The sequence below is a fragment of the Miscanthus floridulus genome, chromosome 4 (assembly GCF_019320115.1).
Source record: "Miscanthus floridulus cultivar M001 chromosome 4, ASM1932011v1, whole genome shotgun sequence".
Classification (NCBI taxonomy): domain Eukaryota; kingdom Viridiplantae; phylum Streptophyta; class Magnoliopsida; order Poales; family Poaceae; genus Miscanthus; species Miscanthus floridulus.
In genome coordinates this window covers 33,895,164-33,911,652 of record NC_089583.1, presented here as the reverse complement: position 1 = coordinate 33,911,652, position 16,489 = coordinate 33,895,164, and positions in this window count along the sequence as shown.

Sequence of the window (16,489 nt, the reverse complement as noted above, 5' to 3'; positions counted from 1 at the left end):
GGATGGACCGAATTGGATGATTGGGATCCAAGCTTGGCAACCAGCGACGACGTCGACGCGGCGCGGGCACGTGGACGTAGGTATGCGTCTCAGGACTCCAGAGGGTGGACCAGGTGATGAGGGGACTGGCCGTAGGGCAGTGGGGGCAACGGGCGATTCCACAAGGCCATGATTGCGCTTGGGAGGTGTCGCAGGGTCGAAATTGCAGCAAGCATTGTTGTTCGTCGTGGTGTCAGAGTGCGTCTCTCCGGTGGCTCGGGTGGACTCAAGAACACAAGAATCACAGAGGAGACGCAACGATTTATCCTGGTTTGGGCTATCGGGGCTCTACATCCAGCAGCTGATGATCTTTCTACTCAAGAGCACCCAAAATCTAGAGGGGGTTACAAAAGGGAGAAAGAGAGAGATTATGGAGGGGATCGCTCAGTGCTGATCCTAGGGAAGCCTCGTCGCCGGTGGAGCCTTCCCCCTTGTAGGAGAGGAGAAAGATGACAGGTGCAGTGGAGGAGCTCTCGGTTCCCTTCTCTGGGTTGCTCTGCTCCTGGTGTAGAGTGTGAGCTGAACGGTGAGGACTTGAATGATTTGATCGGAATCGTCCTCCCCCTCTTAAGATCTGACATCCCCTTATATATCGTGGTTGGTTAGGTACATGGTGGGTTGGGGGAGTTGAGCCTATGGTCTATATGCGCTGAAGTCTAGGAGGGTCTTGTAGCGGCGCCATGTGGACCATGGCGATGTCATGGAGCCGAAGAAGCTCTGGGCGTCGTCTGGCTGCTCTGTCCTGACACAGTGAGTGTCAGGCTATGTCGGCTTGGACCAGCCTCCACCAGGTGTACCTTATGGATGCTTCTTGGTGGGTGAAGGCGGCCGGCTTGACGGGCTGACACATGGGCTCGAGAGCCCCCGAGCCCTTGAAGCCAGCGGAGGAGTTTGTCTTCTTGTGTCATGCCCCATGCGTGACCCTATCAGAGGAGCAGTTGGCAGAGCCACGCCTACGGGGGAGCACTAGAGAGCCCCTTGAGCCTTGGTGGCTCAGGGCATCCCTTTCGTGCCCGGGCCTTGTCTGGCGCCGAAAGCTAGGAGGGAGCCAAGGATCAGGTCCAGGCTTCTGTCGATTGGGAGCATATGGCTTGGGTGAGCCCCCGAGTCTCGTGTAGAGGCAACTGTCGTGCTCGGGCTTGGCTTGATTCCTTTGCCGGAGGGTATGTGTGAGCGTACCTGATGGGTATAGCCCCCAAGCCACAGAGCAATCCTGGAGGGGTCGGTCGGGGGGTCTCTCGGTCGGGAACCCATGATCCCAAGGCTTAAGATACCCCTATGTTAGGATCTTGTCAGGAGCCCCCAAGCCCCTCGTGGCCTCACTTAGCCAAATTCGTGATGGTGACGAGGGGCTGAATTCGATCTTTTGTTGATCGAGCTAGCCATGGCAGGGATGACTTCCACTGACGAGAGTACGGTACCCTTCATGGGGCTTCTCCTAATTGTGATGTGGGTGCTCGGCTATCGGGGTTGAGTGATGATGTTGACCCCTTTTCAACCAGCGTTGCATAAGTCTAAGGCCTGAGCGAGGGCCCGGTGAACTTGTCTGGAGTTGTCGGTCTTGGGCCTAAGGGCACCCTCCTTTCCGATCTAGGCCTGTCATGGGTCAGGGGGTGGAGAGCATCTAGGCTCTGGCTCGGGGCCACCTGATCACTCGGCGCACCACGCCCTTCTGGGGACTTCGGTAGCAGGCCCCAATCCTCTCGAGCCAACCTTAGCAATCATAGGTCGGGGTGCGGGGAGCGTGCCGAGCTCAGACGGGGCCCTCGTTGGGCCCACCGCTCAGTGGCTCCCGACCCAACCCTAGGGAGTTGGTTAGTTTTGGGGGGCGTGCCGCCTAGGCGCCCGTCGATGGAGGATCGGGTTCAGCATCTAGGGAGTCCGTGTAGCACCCAAGGCCATCATGGGGACTCCTTGCAAGTGGGCGAGGCGGTTTCTAGACTAGCATCTCCCTCTAACGTCCCATGCAGGTGGTTGATGGCGCCTAGGCTACTGCGCCCACAACTAGTATACAAGATGGACCTTTGAAGCATGATACCAATCGAAGTGCACCAATATACCATCCTTAGCACCATTAGTACCTAGACATACACAAAACTAGAATACCTCATGAGATCAACATTAGAAGCAAGGGTCTAGTTTCCATAAAATAAAACATAAATCTAGTTTCTTAACCTATGCATGCTAGTTTTTCATTTCATCATTCAAACCTACAACTAGTATACACCACACAAGCATAGCACCATCAATTCAAAGGATCCATAGAGATATAGATGCTCATGTCTACAATCAGAGACTTCAAGCAGCAAGCCAGCAAAGGACCCAGCAGATAGAGATTCTACAAGGGTATCACTATGGCACAAATTATAACACCCTTCACATGATTCCGAATCTAGGGTATCAAGGCACATGGGATTTCAATCCACAGATGGGTCAGCAGGTGTAGAGAAATCCAAATCCGTAAGCTGACGAGTTGTTGCTAAAGGTGATCGAGATGATAAAGAATCAGTTCGATCTGAAGCCAAAAGGGCTGACCTTCTCGTACAAACACCCATATTCAGAATGGTATGATTTGGTCACTCTTCCACAAATTATAGACTCCCAGAGTTTGGCAAGTTCACTGACCAAGATAGTACAAGCATGATAGAACATGTCAGTCAGTATCTTACACAATTGGGTGTGGCATCAGTTGAGGAGGCCCATCGAGTCCGTTTCTTCTCCTTGTCCCTGTCAGGGCCAGCCTTCACTTGGTTTTCATCATTGCCGGTCAACTCCATTACCAACTGGGCTGACCTCGAGAAGAAATTTCATACATATTTTTATACTGGGACTAGAGAAAAGAAGATAACCGATCTGACAACTATAAGGCAGAAGACTAATGAATCAGGCACTGAGTTTCTTCAGAGATTCCAAGAGACTAGGAACTTATGCTTCTCATTAAACTTGGCTGACGATCAGCTAGCTGCTCTAGCCATTCAAGGAATGCTGCCAATGTAGAAGGAAAAACTACTGGGACAAGAATTTGTTAACTTGGGTCAATTGGCTCAATGAGTGGCAGCGCTCAATAGCTAATTCCAAAGTATGCATAGAGATACCTGATTCCAGAAGAGTACCACAGTGGCCGAAGCATATAATCCATACTCGGTCAATGACGGCTATGAAGATGAAGAGGAAGAGATTGCTACGGCTAAATGGAATTGGGGCAAAAAGACAGTATTGGTGCCAAATCCTTGGGAAAGAGGAGTCGAGGAGAGCTATGACTTTGATGTCACAAAATTAGACAAGCTCTTTGATTTCTTGCTTGAGAAGGGACATATCAAGTTGCCCGATAATCATGTTATGTTGCCTAATAATCAATTGAAGAATAAAAAGTTCTACAAGTTTCATAATGCTACTTCTCATTCCACAAATGAATGCAGAATTTTCCAACAGCACATACTGAGGGCTATTCAGCAAGGAAGGCTCAAATTTGATACGCCTCGGAAAATGAAAGTTGATGATAATCCTTTCCTAGGAGATCAAAACATGGTTGATGCTAGGCTGCTCAAAGAAAAGACTAAGGTCCTAACATCAACCAAATCAAGAGAAGCTAGGATAGTCGATCCCAAGATGCAAATATCGGCCGACGAATACAGGGAAATTAAGAGACGTCGTGATAAGCAAAAGAGCTGACATGAGTAGGGAGAAACGTTAAAAGATGGGGCGATGAAACCACGAGTTACATCTTGAATCCTATTGAATAAGTGGCAGCGGCAGAAGAAAAAGGATTATCAGCGTTGGTTAAAGGATCAAGAATACCGGCGTCAACTGGAAAAAGAGAGGTATGAAAGGAAACACGCCGAATCACATTGGAATTGTCCTTTCTTCAAACATTGCTGGAATGAAGGTTTGAAGTTGCCTACCAGACATGACTGTCCAGAATGCAGCGATCAATATTCGGAGTTTAGGCAATCTCGAACCAACCGCCGGTCTATCCATGCTCAAGATGCATATCACCATAATAACATGGATCCGTGTTTAAAAAATAAAAGTGTTCATGATTGGCTTATAAAATAAGTTGTTGACCAAGACTGGGCTGATTATGAAGAAGGCAACGAGAGAAAATATGTTTGGCAAGAAGGCCAATGGTGTCTAGGAGGTTTAACAAGAAGACAAAATAGAAGGGTGCAACGCCTAAAGAATAACGAGTTGGAATAGGTTCAGGCATCCAGTAAACCTCAAGTATGGCCTACTAAGCAAACAGCCGATAGAAAGCAACCATTGGCCCAAATGGCTTTTCTATTGCCATCAGAATTTAGAGCTCCGATAGATCAAAAAGTTTATTCAGATTTCGATGAATCAGAGTATGAGGAGATAGTTGCCAAGTTGACAGTTGTACAATAAGCAATATTTGATAAGCTAGTCAAGCATCGGCACTTAAAAGCTTTATATATGAAAGGTTTTGTTGATAGGAAGCCAAGGAACGAGATGTTGGTGGACGGAGGTGCTTCTATCAATCTTATGCCTTACACTACTTTTCGTAAACTTGGCAAAGGACCAAGAGATCTGATGGAGACTGACATGATGCTTAAGGATTTTGGAGGTAATGCATCTAAGACCCTGGGGGCAATAAATGTCGAACTAACAATCGAGAGTAAGACTCTACTCACCACATTCTTCGTCATCGATGGAAAAGAGTCATACATTTTGCTCCTTGGTCGTGATTGGATTCATGCGAACTGTTGTGTATTATCAACCATGCATTAGTGTTTGATTCAATGGCATGGAGATGATGTCAAGCTGGTTCGCGCTGATGAATCTGTGAGCATCGCAACAGTTGATCCAGTCTTTTAGGAACTAGGAGATTTTGTATGCTTTTCTAGCAAATTATGGGAAGGAGGCTTCATTAAAATCAGCAATGAAAGCCAACAGCTGATGCAAGCAATTGGCTCTGAGAGTTTGTTTTAGTAAAAAGTCACGGCTTCACATCGGCCATTGGATTAAGAAAAAAAATAAGCATTAGTCCTGGAGATGGGTTTAGGCCGACATATGTGAATGCTAAGTCGAATCAAAAGTGCAGTTCAGAGTTGATAGATTTCTTAAAGGAGTTCTGTTTTGCTTAATGGGATGCTTGACCTGGGTTGATCAATTGTTTAACCTTTGGTATGAAAAGTTCTGTGGCAAAATATTTAAAGGGACATTATCCTAGCATTTAATCAACATTTGATAGCTGATTCGTTAGTCATCAGCTTTATAGCCGGTACCGGAGAAGGTATCACCTCTAGTTCAAAAAATGAAAATCTAAGATGAAAGATCTTCGAAGACATAAAAGCCGATACGATATGTATCGCCTCGAGAGTAGAGAATAAAAACAAAAACATTCATGACACATACAAGGGCATTGCACTGAGACACATTCATGGAAGAACATGAGTCTTTGTTCATTGGTTTACCCTAAGTACAAGTTAATCGAAGACCTTGTTCACCACATCTTGAGCAGATGTGATGTCCACAATGGTCTCCACCGCGATGACAAACTCCTTAAGCAAATCCTCATGCTCCTTGGGGCCATCGCCCATTGGGAAACCAGTCTCCATGGCGTGGAGCTCGTACCCAGTCTAGACTTGCGCCGCGGTCAGCACCACCGCCGCGCCATGACGAAAGCCGTGGAGGGCGATCTCCTGAACATGGGCCAGAACGTCGTTGAGGTGAGCATTAATGAGGGAGCCCCCAGCATTGATGACATCCATGGTCGCGTTCGCCGCTAGTTGGAGCAACTGCATTGTCAAGGCTGACGATCACAGAAATAGGGGAGTTGTCAACATAAAAGATAATGGAGATCGAAGTAAAGTGTTCCTAGAATTCATCTTACCCGCCACCATGGCATCAGACTTGGCCAGCCGCACTCGAATGGTGCTAGCCTCCTCCTCGACCGCATGAAGAGCAGCCTAAGAGACTCTAAGGCAGATTTTGAGCTGGCCATTCTCCCGAGTCGCCTCGGAATAGCGGTTCTGAGCCACCCTCCACTCTCTGAGAAAACACCGGGCGTCATCACCATTGTATGAGTCAGAAGAATCCGACAATGAGGCCAGCGCTTAAGATGCAGTGTCGGAGGGCTCACTAGCCCTAGGAAGAAGACGGAGACTGTCATTCAAAATGAATCTATAGACAAATCAGAATAGTTCATCATTACAAGCAGAAGACGTCGATCTCACCTCATATGTCAGAGGCACTGATTCACCGGCATGTTCTCTTCCAGGACCTCCTCCACTGCACTCTTGCCGTGGTTCTCCTTGCCAGCCATGAAGTTGATCAGATCTACAGGAAAGTAGGAAGGTTGATATAGTGTTCTATTCTGTGAGGGCAGAGAAATGCAAAGGAACAGGAACGGTTGTAAGTGCGGATGCATTCGAGGCTGGAACCCTCGGCTAGTATTTGAAGACACAAAGCGAAGAGGCAGACACCTCGGGACATGCAAAAGGCAACCACAATTAATAGAAGATGAAGCGCCAGATCACCAATACCAAAGAGAATACGGTGCTAGGTGATTAAGGACAGAAAAATCAAGAGGTTCACTTAATGAAAGCCTTGTTTTAAGACATAATTGGATTTAGATTAGAAGTTTGGGATGGACTGTTTCAAATCGGCTCTTTAGCCGAAACAAGAAGTATAATTAGGCGATGGAGAGTATGATCGATTCTACACAAGGCATGCGTTAACATATAGATTACAAGGCTAAAACATCCTGGATTGCGTTCAGTACTTCTAGCCAAATAGCATCAGCTTCTGCAATTCATTGCATGTCTTCTTCGACTGATCTAGGGGTGTCCTCAAGGCTACTGCAGATGACCCTACCTTCTCTAACTTTGGCCAGCAGTTCTTGCTTCTTTTGATTGATGGCATCAGGTATGTGAGCCAGGGTGGACTTGCGATGATCAATGGCAACCTTCACATTTTCTAGCTCCCTCTCAAGTTCTGCACGCTTGATTTCTAGTTGAGGCAATTCTGGATCAGTCCTAAGGGAGGAGTTCTTCAGATCATCAATCAATTGTGTCAGCTCTTTAGCCTCTTGCTAGTTGAAGTTCCTCTTGGCCAGTAAAGTTTGATGATCGGACAGATTCCTCTTAGCCTTTTTCACCTTCAAGGTCTAAACCTCAAACATGGATAAAGATGATAAGACTCTAGAGAGAACTGGGGATGGATTGCTCTTGATGGCCGAGAGAACTCTCTGCGTTGAATTGGTGTCTTGTACCAAATCAGCTATATTGTTCTCGAACATTGGCAATACGTCTCTTAGCCGATTTCTGGTTTCCTCCACAAAGCTTCCATAGAAGAGGTGGCTGACGAACTGACTTCATCTTCATCCAAATATTCCCCAAGATTGAATGAATAGCTCAAAGCTGGGAGATCGAGCGCCTGTATATAAATCTTGATCAGAAGGTTTTGATCAATTCATGGCAAAATGGATGGCGAAGTGGATACAATACCTTTTCTATGATAGCCTCCATCTGAAGAGAAGGGATGGCTGATGATGCACCAGTGATGACTGGTTGAATTAGTTCTAAACTTTCAACATTGGTATCTGCAAGTATTAGAGAAAATTTTTGGTTCACAATCATTGCAGAAGGATAAAAGGGATGTATGATTTTCTTACCATCAGTTGTATGCCAAACTGGGGAATCGACAGTCTGAGTGTCAACAACAACTGGATCACCTTCAACACCGATAGGATCACTGAGTGGACTATCAGGCTCCTGCCCTTGCATAGATGTTTCCTCAGGGAGTATCTAGCATGATAAGAAGTCACACAGAGGATGGAAAAACTGAATAAATCAAAAGTTAGAAAGAATACTCCGATAAGCAGCAAGAAGGGAACTCACATTTTCTGCTGTTGTGGAAACATTGGTCATTTCAACCGAAATCGGCTCCTTTTGAGGATCAGCCGATAGGGGCTCAGTTGGTGTTGAGTCGAACACCTGGGATAGCAGTTCCGTAGATTGGGATGCGATACTTGATATCTATAAAGGAATGGGATCAAAAAGGTGAACATTGGTTCGAGAAGAAAATGAATTATTTACCTGAGCAGCTAATGGCCTCATTCTATGGAGTCTCTTCCCAGTAGTAGTTTTTTGGGTTATCCCTTAAGCTATCTTGCACTTTGAAGATTGATACATCACGATAGTAGAGGCAGCATGAGTTTTCATCAATTTTTTCAGTGAAGGTGCAGCCGATCCCATTCTTGAAATCGGTTTCGGTGGCTGGTAATCTATGGGATGCCCCTTCCTATCCAAGCTCAGAGGATCAAATTCAATATCCTAAAAAGATCGATTAGAACAATTGGCAGAGGAATCCGTTGCGTGGTTTTTGAAAAGAAATAGCAAATGACCTCTCCGTCAGAAGCAAATTCTCCATCCGGAGCTATGCACAAAGGATGGACCAATCCACATAAAAGATGGGAGTGCCATTCTTGCCACCATGAGTCAAAAAGATTGGAAGAGAGGCTGACTCTAATCTAGTTATGCAAACAGAGGGAAGGAAGATCTGATCCTAGTTGAAAAACTCTAGAGGCTTCTAGTACTTTACTTATATCTTCTCGTGGCTTCAGTATATTCTTGAAAAATAGCTAAGGAGGCAATTGACCGAAACCAAACTGACGAGCTACAAAGGATGGGTTGTAAAACTCATAAGTTGGGAGGTTGCCTAGAATGAAAGAACCTATTGCCATTTTGCCACGGCCATGACAAAACTCGACCGGAAGAACGCAGGCCTTGACGAAAGAATTGAAGATTGCGGCTGCCACATCGTCCGAACAGCCTGACTCAAATCAAAACTTGAATGAGAAGGTCAGCTCATCATTCTCATCATCATATGGTAGCCAAGTCAGGATGTCTACATCAAACCCTCTATAGAACTTTTTGAAGAGATGGCCAATGTCAAAATCAATTATTATGGCCGATGCAGCCTCACCATAGCCCATGCACTACCGAGTTCTTCCTTCTTTACCTGTATATTCCTCATCAAAATTGGAAGAAGGGAAGCTCAGGCTTCTGAGATCAGACCTCACAAACTTATGCATATACAGGTTAAGCCATAGTTGTATTAACCACCAAGGGCCACTGACAGTATGCACTGGTTCATTCTTCAGTAATTGGGCAGCCACCTGATACATCAGATGATAAGCGGCTCCTAGCAGATACTTTCCAAGAGGGATATCTTTGCCTAATGCTAGGTGCTTCGCCATGAGTTTGTGATTGTAGGTTGGACCACAAGATGACCTGCAAAAAATAAATCTTTCCAGCCACGTGTTTAGAAAGGCCACGTATTCCCTTTCGCTGACAGCAGATCCATCTCCAACGTGGTTCAGAATGTAGCTGGCCAATCCTATACAATCTACTATTTTGGCTAATTTCTTGGAGCCAGCGCTCAAGTAATCGTAGGGTTGCATTGATCCAGTAATTCTAAGGCCGGTCAAGATGTAAACATCGGCCAGAGTGATGGTCATTAGACCATGACCAAATACAAAGGCATTCAGGGCATTGGACCAGAAATAAGATGCAGAAATCAGGAGTGAATCATTCCTCTCCATCCCGGACAACGAGAGGGTCAAACATTGATTTAGATCATAAAGCTCCTAATCTCCACCCTTTTTCTCAGACACCCTACGGAACCAATTTCTCCATCCCTTAGGCATTTTTGGCCAATTTCTGAAGAGAGTTTTGGTATTCCAAGAGGACAAATCACTGTAGATTGTTTAAAGGGAATTTGGCTGGTTTCTTGATGGATGAAATCAAATGGATTAGGATCACTCATAGGCCCAAAAAAATAGATATCGGAGGCAACAACTAATGGAATCAAGATTTCGTTCCACATTTCCTAAGAAATCGGACAGAATTAGTTTAAGGAGAAAAGAAATACAAGGTAGCGGCCAATGATTGGAGGGTGGAAACTTAAAGACATACCTCAGGAACATGGTCAATGGTCGCCATTGCAGCCGAGATAGGTTTGAATCTGGCAAGGATCTCTTGGATGATGGGTTGTTAGAATAGGTGATTAGCTAGGGTTTGGGGCCTTGGCAATGACGGTGTCGGCTATTGAAGTTGGCTCGAGAAAGAGGAGAAAGTAAACAGGCCGAGTGAGTTGGAAGATATACTATTGGGGTGTTATATAAAACTCAGGCCGGGAAATCAGGAGTCATGCGTACATCTCGGGATAAAATAGTTGCGGCGTGGTAAACCAATGAACCAAAATTTTGGAATAAAATTATTTTATCCCAAAATTAGGGGGCATGTGTTTACACCAAAATTTGGGAGAAGAGCACGGGAACTCGTAGGCTTCCAAGATTGTGCCAATCAAGGAGTTAAGCGCATAAGGATTGACATCAGCCGGTTTGAATGTGACACTAGGATCGGTTCTCTTTGAATGACATCAGCAGATAATGATGATGAGATATGATTGGCGTCAGGAAGATACATGTCAGACTCTACAAAAGGGGAAAGATTAGGGTCCAAGTTATCTTAAAATAGGAATGTTTTCTTTATACCAAAGATTGTACCAAGTCATACTCGAGTAGGATTCGTTTTTAGGCCCCGGGTATAAATATCAAGACCTATGTCGAGCAACTTCCCGGATTTGAAGACGATAAGAAGCCCGACCATGTGTACAAGTTGAAGAAGGCTTTGTATGGCTTGAAGCAAGCACCTAGAGCATGGTATGAGAGATTGAGGGATTTCCTACTCTTTAAAGGGTTCACAATGGACAAGGTTGACACCACTCTTTTCATCAAGAAGATTGGAAAAGATCTATTTGTGTTGCAAATATATGTTGATGATATCATATTTGGATCAACCAATCAAGACTTTTGTGAAGAATTTGGAAAAATGATGGCCAATGAGTTTGAGATGTCCATGATTGGAGAATTGAGTTACTTCCTTGATCTTCAAATCAAGCAATTGAAAAAGGTACATTTGTGAGTCAAGGCAAGTATATCAAGGACATGATCAAGAAGTTTGGCATGAGTGATAGCAAAGTCATTAGCACACCAATGGGAACAAATGGTATCTTGGATAGTGATGCAAGTGGCAATATGGTGGATCAAAAATTGTATCGGTCTATGATTGGAAGCCTACTCTATGTGACCGCATCAAGGCTGGATGTCATGTTTAGTGTATGCATGTGTGCAAGATTTCAAGCCTCACCAAGAAAAAGTCATTTGAAGGCTACAAAGAGGATATTGAGGTACTTGAAGCATACACAAGAGCAAAGTTTGGGCTAGTTGGTTACTCCGACTCGGATTATGCGGGATGCAAGGTTGAAAGGAAGAGCACCTCGGGCACATGTCAATTGTTGGGAAGATCACTTGTTTCATGGTTATCAAAGAAGCAAAATAGTGTTGCATTATCAACCGCTGAAGCCGAATACATATCCGCCGGTAGTTGTTGTGCATAAGTACTTTGGATGAAGGCCACTTTGAGAGACTTTGGAATCAAGTTCAAGAAAGTGCCATTGCTATGTGACAATGAGAGTGCAATCAAGTTGACCAACAATCCGGTTCAACATGCAAGAACAAAACACATTGATGTCCGCCACCATTTTATAAGAGATCACCAACAAAAAGGGGACATTTGCATTGAGAGTGTAGGCACCGAAGATCAACTTGCCGATATATTCACCAAGCCATTGGATGAGAAAAGGTTTTGCAAGCTAAGGAATGAGTTGAACATATTGGATTTCTCAAATATGTGTTGATGCACCCCCCCCACTTGTATGACATGCCTCTCCTTCGAGCAATCTAAGGTAAAAGTTGATTGGCATGACATACATCCTTGCTAAGGACATGTTTAGTGCATCTAGTCATCTTTCCATTTTATTAGGCTCATTCATGAAAATCAAATAAATTTGATGTTTATATGGTATCACTATTGCTTCTATGCTTGACTTGATCTAGTGGTAGCATATGACATGTTTATGGGCTTGTAAACCTAGTGTTTAATCTAAAAAATGAACTCTAAGTGTTTAACTCAACATGGTACAAGATAACCCTTATTTGGAGGTGTGAAGAAGCTTGTCCTTGGATCAAACCGAGTTAAATATCTTTGGCAAATGATCTAGATTGGACTAAATTTGGGAATATGATCCTCACCCCATTGATTAACATTGATAATCTCTACCTATCTATATTTTAAACCTTTGTGGTCATTGATGACAAAGGGGGTGAAATAGTGCACAAAGATAGTGAAAAGACAACACAAAGGGGAGAGAAATAAAGTTACAAGTGATAGGGGAAGAACTTGACATAAAGGGAAAAATATGACAAAGGAAAGGGATCAAAATATGACAAAGGAAAGGGATCAATTAAAATTTTGAGCACACAAGTAGGGGGAGCAAGCTCATGAACTTGTATGGTGCATTTGAATATGCATTTCATATGTTTGCTTGCATGGCATAAGTTCTAAATTTAAAATATCCATGCTTGTGTGATGTATGCTAGTTGTAAGATTGAATGATGAAATGAAATCACTAGATAACTTTCATTTCCAAGTGTTGTTTCCAAGTGGTATCAAGCTAACCATGGTGCTAAGGATGGTATAATGGTGCACTCCTATTGGTATCACGCTTCAAAGATCCATCTTTTATACCTTAGCATCATTTGGTAGACATTGTCTCCTATATTTCCTATCTAAGCATATGTGCATGCTACAATCCAAACTCTTAGCCCATATGTAGGGGGAGCAATTGCTACCATATGGAGTTCATGAAACTTGTCCACATTCTTTTACACATGGTAAATATGCTTGGGCAAGCAACATGGATTCAATTGAATTTCAATTCATATCTTTGTGAAAGGGTTGTCATCAATTACCAAAAAGGGGGAGATTGAAAGCTCTAGTTTGGTTTTGGTGAATTGATGAAACCCTAAGTGCTAACCTAGTTTATCAAATGATCATGAGATAGGTAGCACATTCCAAGTGGTGAAGTAAATGAAGACCATGACATGATGATGGTGATGCCATGGTGATGATCAAGTGCTTGGACTTGGAAAGAAGAAAGAGAAAAACAAAAAGCTCAAGGCAAAGGTATAAATTGTAGGAGCTATTTTGTTTTGGTGATCAAGACACTTAAAGAGTGCGATCACATTTAGGTTTGATAGCCGTGCTATTAAGAGGGGTGAAACTCATATTGAAATGCGGTTGTCAAAGTGCCACTAGATGCTCTAACTCATTGCATATGCATTTAGGATCTAATGGAATGCTAACACCCTTGAAAATGTTTGTGAAAATATGCTAACACATGTGCACAAGGTGATACACTTGGTGGTTGGCACATTTGAGCAAGGGTGAAGAAGTTAGAGGTGAAAAGGAGTTAGTCTTCATGGTCACTGTTTGACCGAACGCTGGTCTCAGAGGGACCGGCATGTCCGGTCAAGTGTGGCAGCGTAGATGCCAGCGTCGGTCATTGACCGGACGTTGGGTCTTGGACTGACTGGACGCTGAGGTTCAGCGTCTGATCCTATTGTCGGGCAGCATAGAGGAAAGTCACTGTGTGACCGGACGCTGGTAGGGTCCGGTCAAGCATGACCGGACGCGTCCGGTTGAAGAAATTCGTTTCTGGAACCTTATTAGAAATGACCGGATGCTGGAGGCCTGAGCGTCCAATCAGTTTGTGTGCTGCGTCCGGTCAACAGATGATCGTTGAAATCTGATGAATGGTATTTGAAGCAGGGGACACGTGGCGTGTATCATGTGACCAGATGCTGAGGGCCAGTGTTCGGTCGATCGGACCGGAGCGTCCGGTCACCCTGCGCTGTGCCCAGTGAAGGGATACAATGGCTCTATTTTGTGGGGGCTTCTATTTAAGCCCCATGGCTGGTTGAAGCTCATACCTTTGGCCATTTTCATTGACATAGCAACCTTGTGAGCTTAGCCAAAGCCCTCCCACTCATCTCCATCATTGATTCATCATCTTTGTGAGATTGGGAGAGAATCCAAGTGCATTGCTTGAGTGTTTGCATCTAGAGGCACTTGGTGTTCGTGTTTCGCTACAGGATTCACTTGTTACTCTTGGTGGTTGTCACCACCTAGATGGCTTGGAGCAGTGAGGATCATCGAGCAGAGGGTGGTGATTGTCTTCGGCTCTAATCGTGGTGATTGTGAGGGGTTCTTGACCTTTCCCCGGCAGAGAGCCAAAAGGTACTCTAGTGGATTGCTTGTGGCTTGTGTGATCCTCATCTTGTGTTGGTTGTACGGCACCCTATTGAGGGTTTGGCGTGTAAAGCCAATTAGCGCGTGAACCTTCAAGTGAGTGTATCGCCACAACGAGGACTAGCTTGCGGCAAGTAAGTGAACCTCGGTAAAAAATCATTGTGTTCATCATTGATTCCGAGGTGATTGGTCTTCATTGTTATTCATCCTTGTGATTGATTGGTTCCCTCATCTACATGGCGGTATAACTTTCTTGATCACTCTCTTTACATTACCGCAAACTAGTTGTCAAGCTCTTTAGTATAGCTAGTTGTGAGAGCTTGCTTGGTTGGTTGGTGTGACTCTTTAGTTAGCCTTTGAGAGCACACTAACATAGGGCAGTGACATAGCTATCATGTGAATAAATACTATCTAAACTAGAATTGTGGTAGGTGGCTTGCATTTTGAGTAGGCTAGCGCAATACTTGCTTCGTCTCATAATTGTCTAACCATTTTGTTAAGTGTTGTTGTAGAAATTTTTATTAGGCTATTCACCCCCCTCTAGCCATTAGGACCTTTCAACGGCCTATGGGATTCTGCCTCTCACCTCACTGTTGGCACCATGGAGTGGGGATCGTTAGTTGGTAGACCCGTTCCTGAGAAGGCATGACCTTAATTGTGCGCTATGCCTGAATCGGCTGTTTAGCCGATATCGAGCGTTTTCACAAACAGTTCACATTACGAGATCATTGAAGTAGAGATAAGTTGAAAGATATGTTAGCCCCATGATCTTATTATTGTATTACGGCCTGCATGATTCTGCCTCATGCCCCACTAATATTAGTAATGAGCTAGGGTCGTTGAGTCTATTGTTGTTACTATGGCCTACATGATTCTGCCTTATGCCCCACTGGTCATGGCGATGGATGATATCTAACATGTTCATTAGATTTATCTTTATTAAATGGTTAAGTGGTGTTGAATTGTCTCTTTATATAAAAAGGAGTTCGGTTACTTGTAATCATTGGCTCAGTATAAACCGATCATCATTGATATCTTATTGCCATTGATTAATATTTGCTTAAATAATATTTATCCTAAATAACAATTGATTCTTCTTATATGACCCCATGAGCTTTAATCGATTTATTCTTTTGAATATGCTGGAATCGACTATTTAGTCGATCTCCTCTCATATCGGCTCTCCGAGCCGCACATTCAGGACTGTCTGGCAACACCAGCATGTTTTGCCCTTAATTACTGATGAGCTTTCTCTCCTTGTCAATTGCAGGGTCAAATTGATTGGCACATCTCAGGAGGATTGCGCAGGATCGACCACCCTTGCGCTGAAGCTAGGCGGATATGCTCCATCGAGCAGACCCTTCTAGCTTGCTGCGTGTGTCCTCAGCACAGAGACGAAAATTCTGTGTCGATAGCCAGTAAAAACCTTGGTGAAAGGCTTTTGTGACCAGTGACCTTAGGGCCATGTGATGTCCGCAGATTCTGGCATGGACCTCGAGGAGGAGCTGTTTCCCTTGGTTGGTTGGGATGCACTTCATGAGCACCCTCGATGGACTTCGTTCGTAGAGTTCATCACCGATCATGACAAAGGTCTTGGCACGTCGAGCGATCCATCAAGCTTCAGTCCTTTTGGGTGGGAGAACCTCCTCGAGGAGGTAGAAGAGTAGCAGCGCTCGCTAGTCGGTTTGATCGAGTGCCAACACGGCGACGTTGGTAGGTGACGTCATCATGGAGGCACTAGGGTCGGAGCCCCTGAGCGCTGGCTTGCCATCGAGGTCAGAGCCCCAGGCGTTGGCTTGGCATTGGGGTGTGTCTAGATCGGACGTTCTAGGACATGGGCAGATGGCTCATGGAGATCGTTGATGAAGATCCTGCTCGAAGACAGATCCCGCTTAGCGGCCAATTTTGCGAGAAAATCAGTGGCATCATTGTCCTTTCGGGGGATGTGATGCATCTCGATCCCCTAGAATTTGTCCTCGAGCTTGCACACCTCCTTGTAGTATGCTGCCATGAGGCGGTTTTTGCAGGAGGACTCCTTCATGACTTGGTCAACGACCAACTCTGAGTCGCTGTGGACGTAGAGTCGTGTAGTGCCGAGCTCGATGGCGATGCGCAGCCCGTTGATGAGGGTCTCGTATTCCGTGGCATTGTTTGAGGCCAAGAAATGGAGGTAGATGGCGTAGCGGAGCCTACTCCTGTCTAGGGAGATCAGAACCACTCCAGCCCCTAAGTCGGCCGCCATTACAGACCCATCAAAGTACATTGTCTAGTAC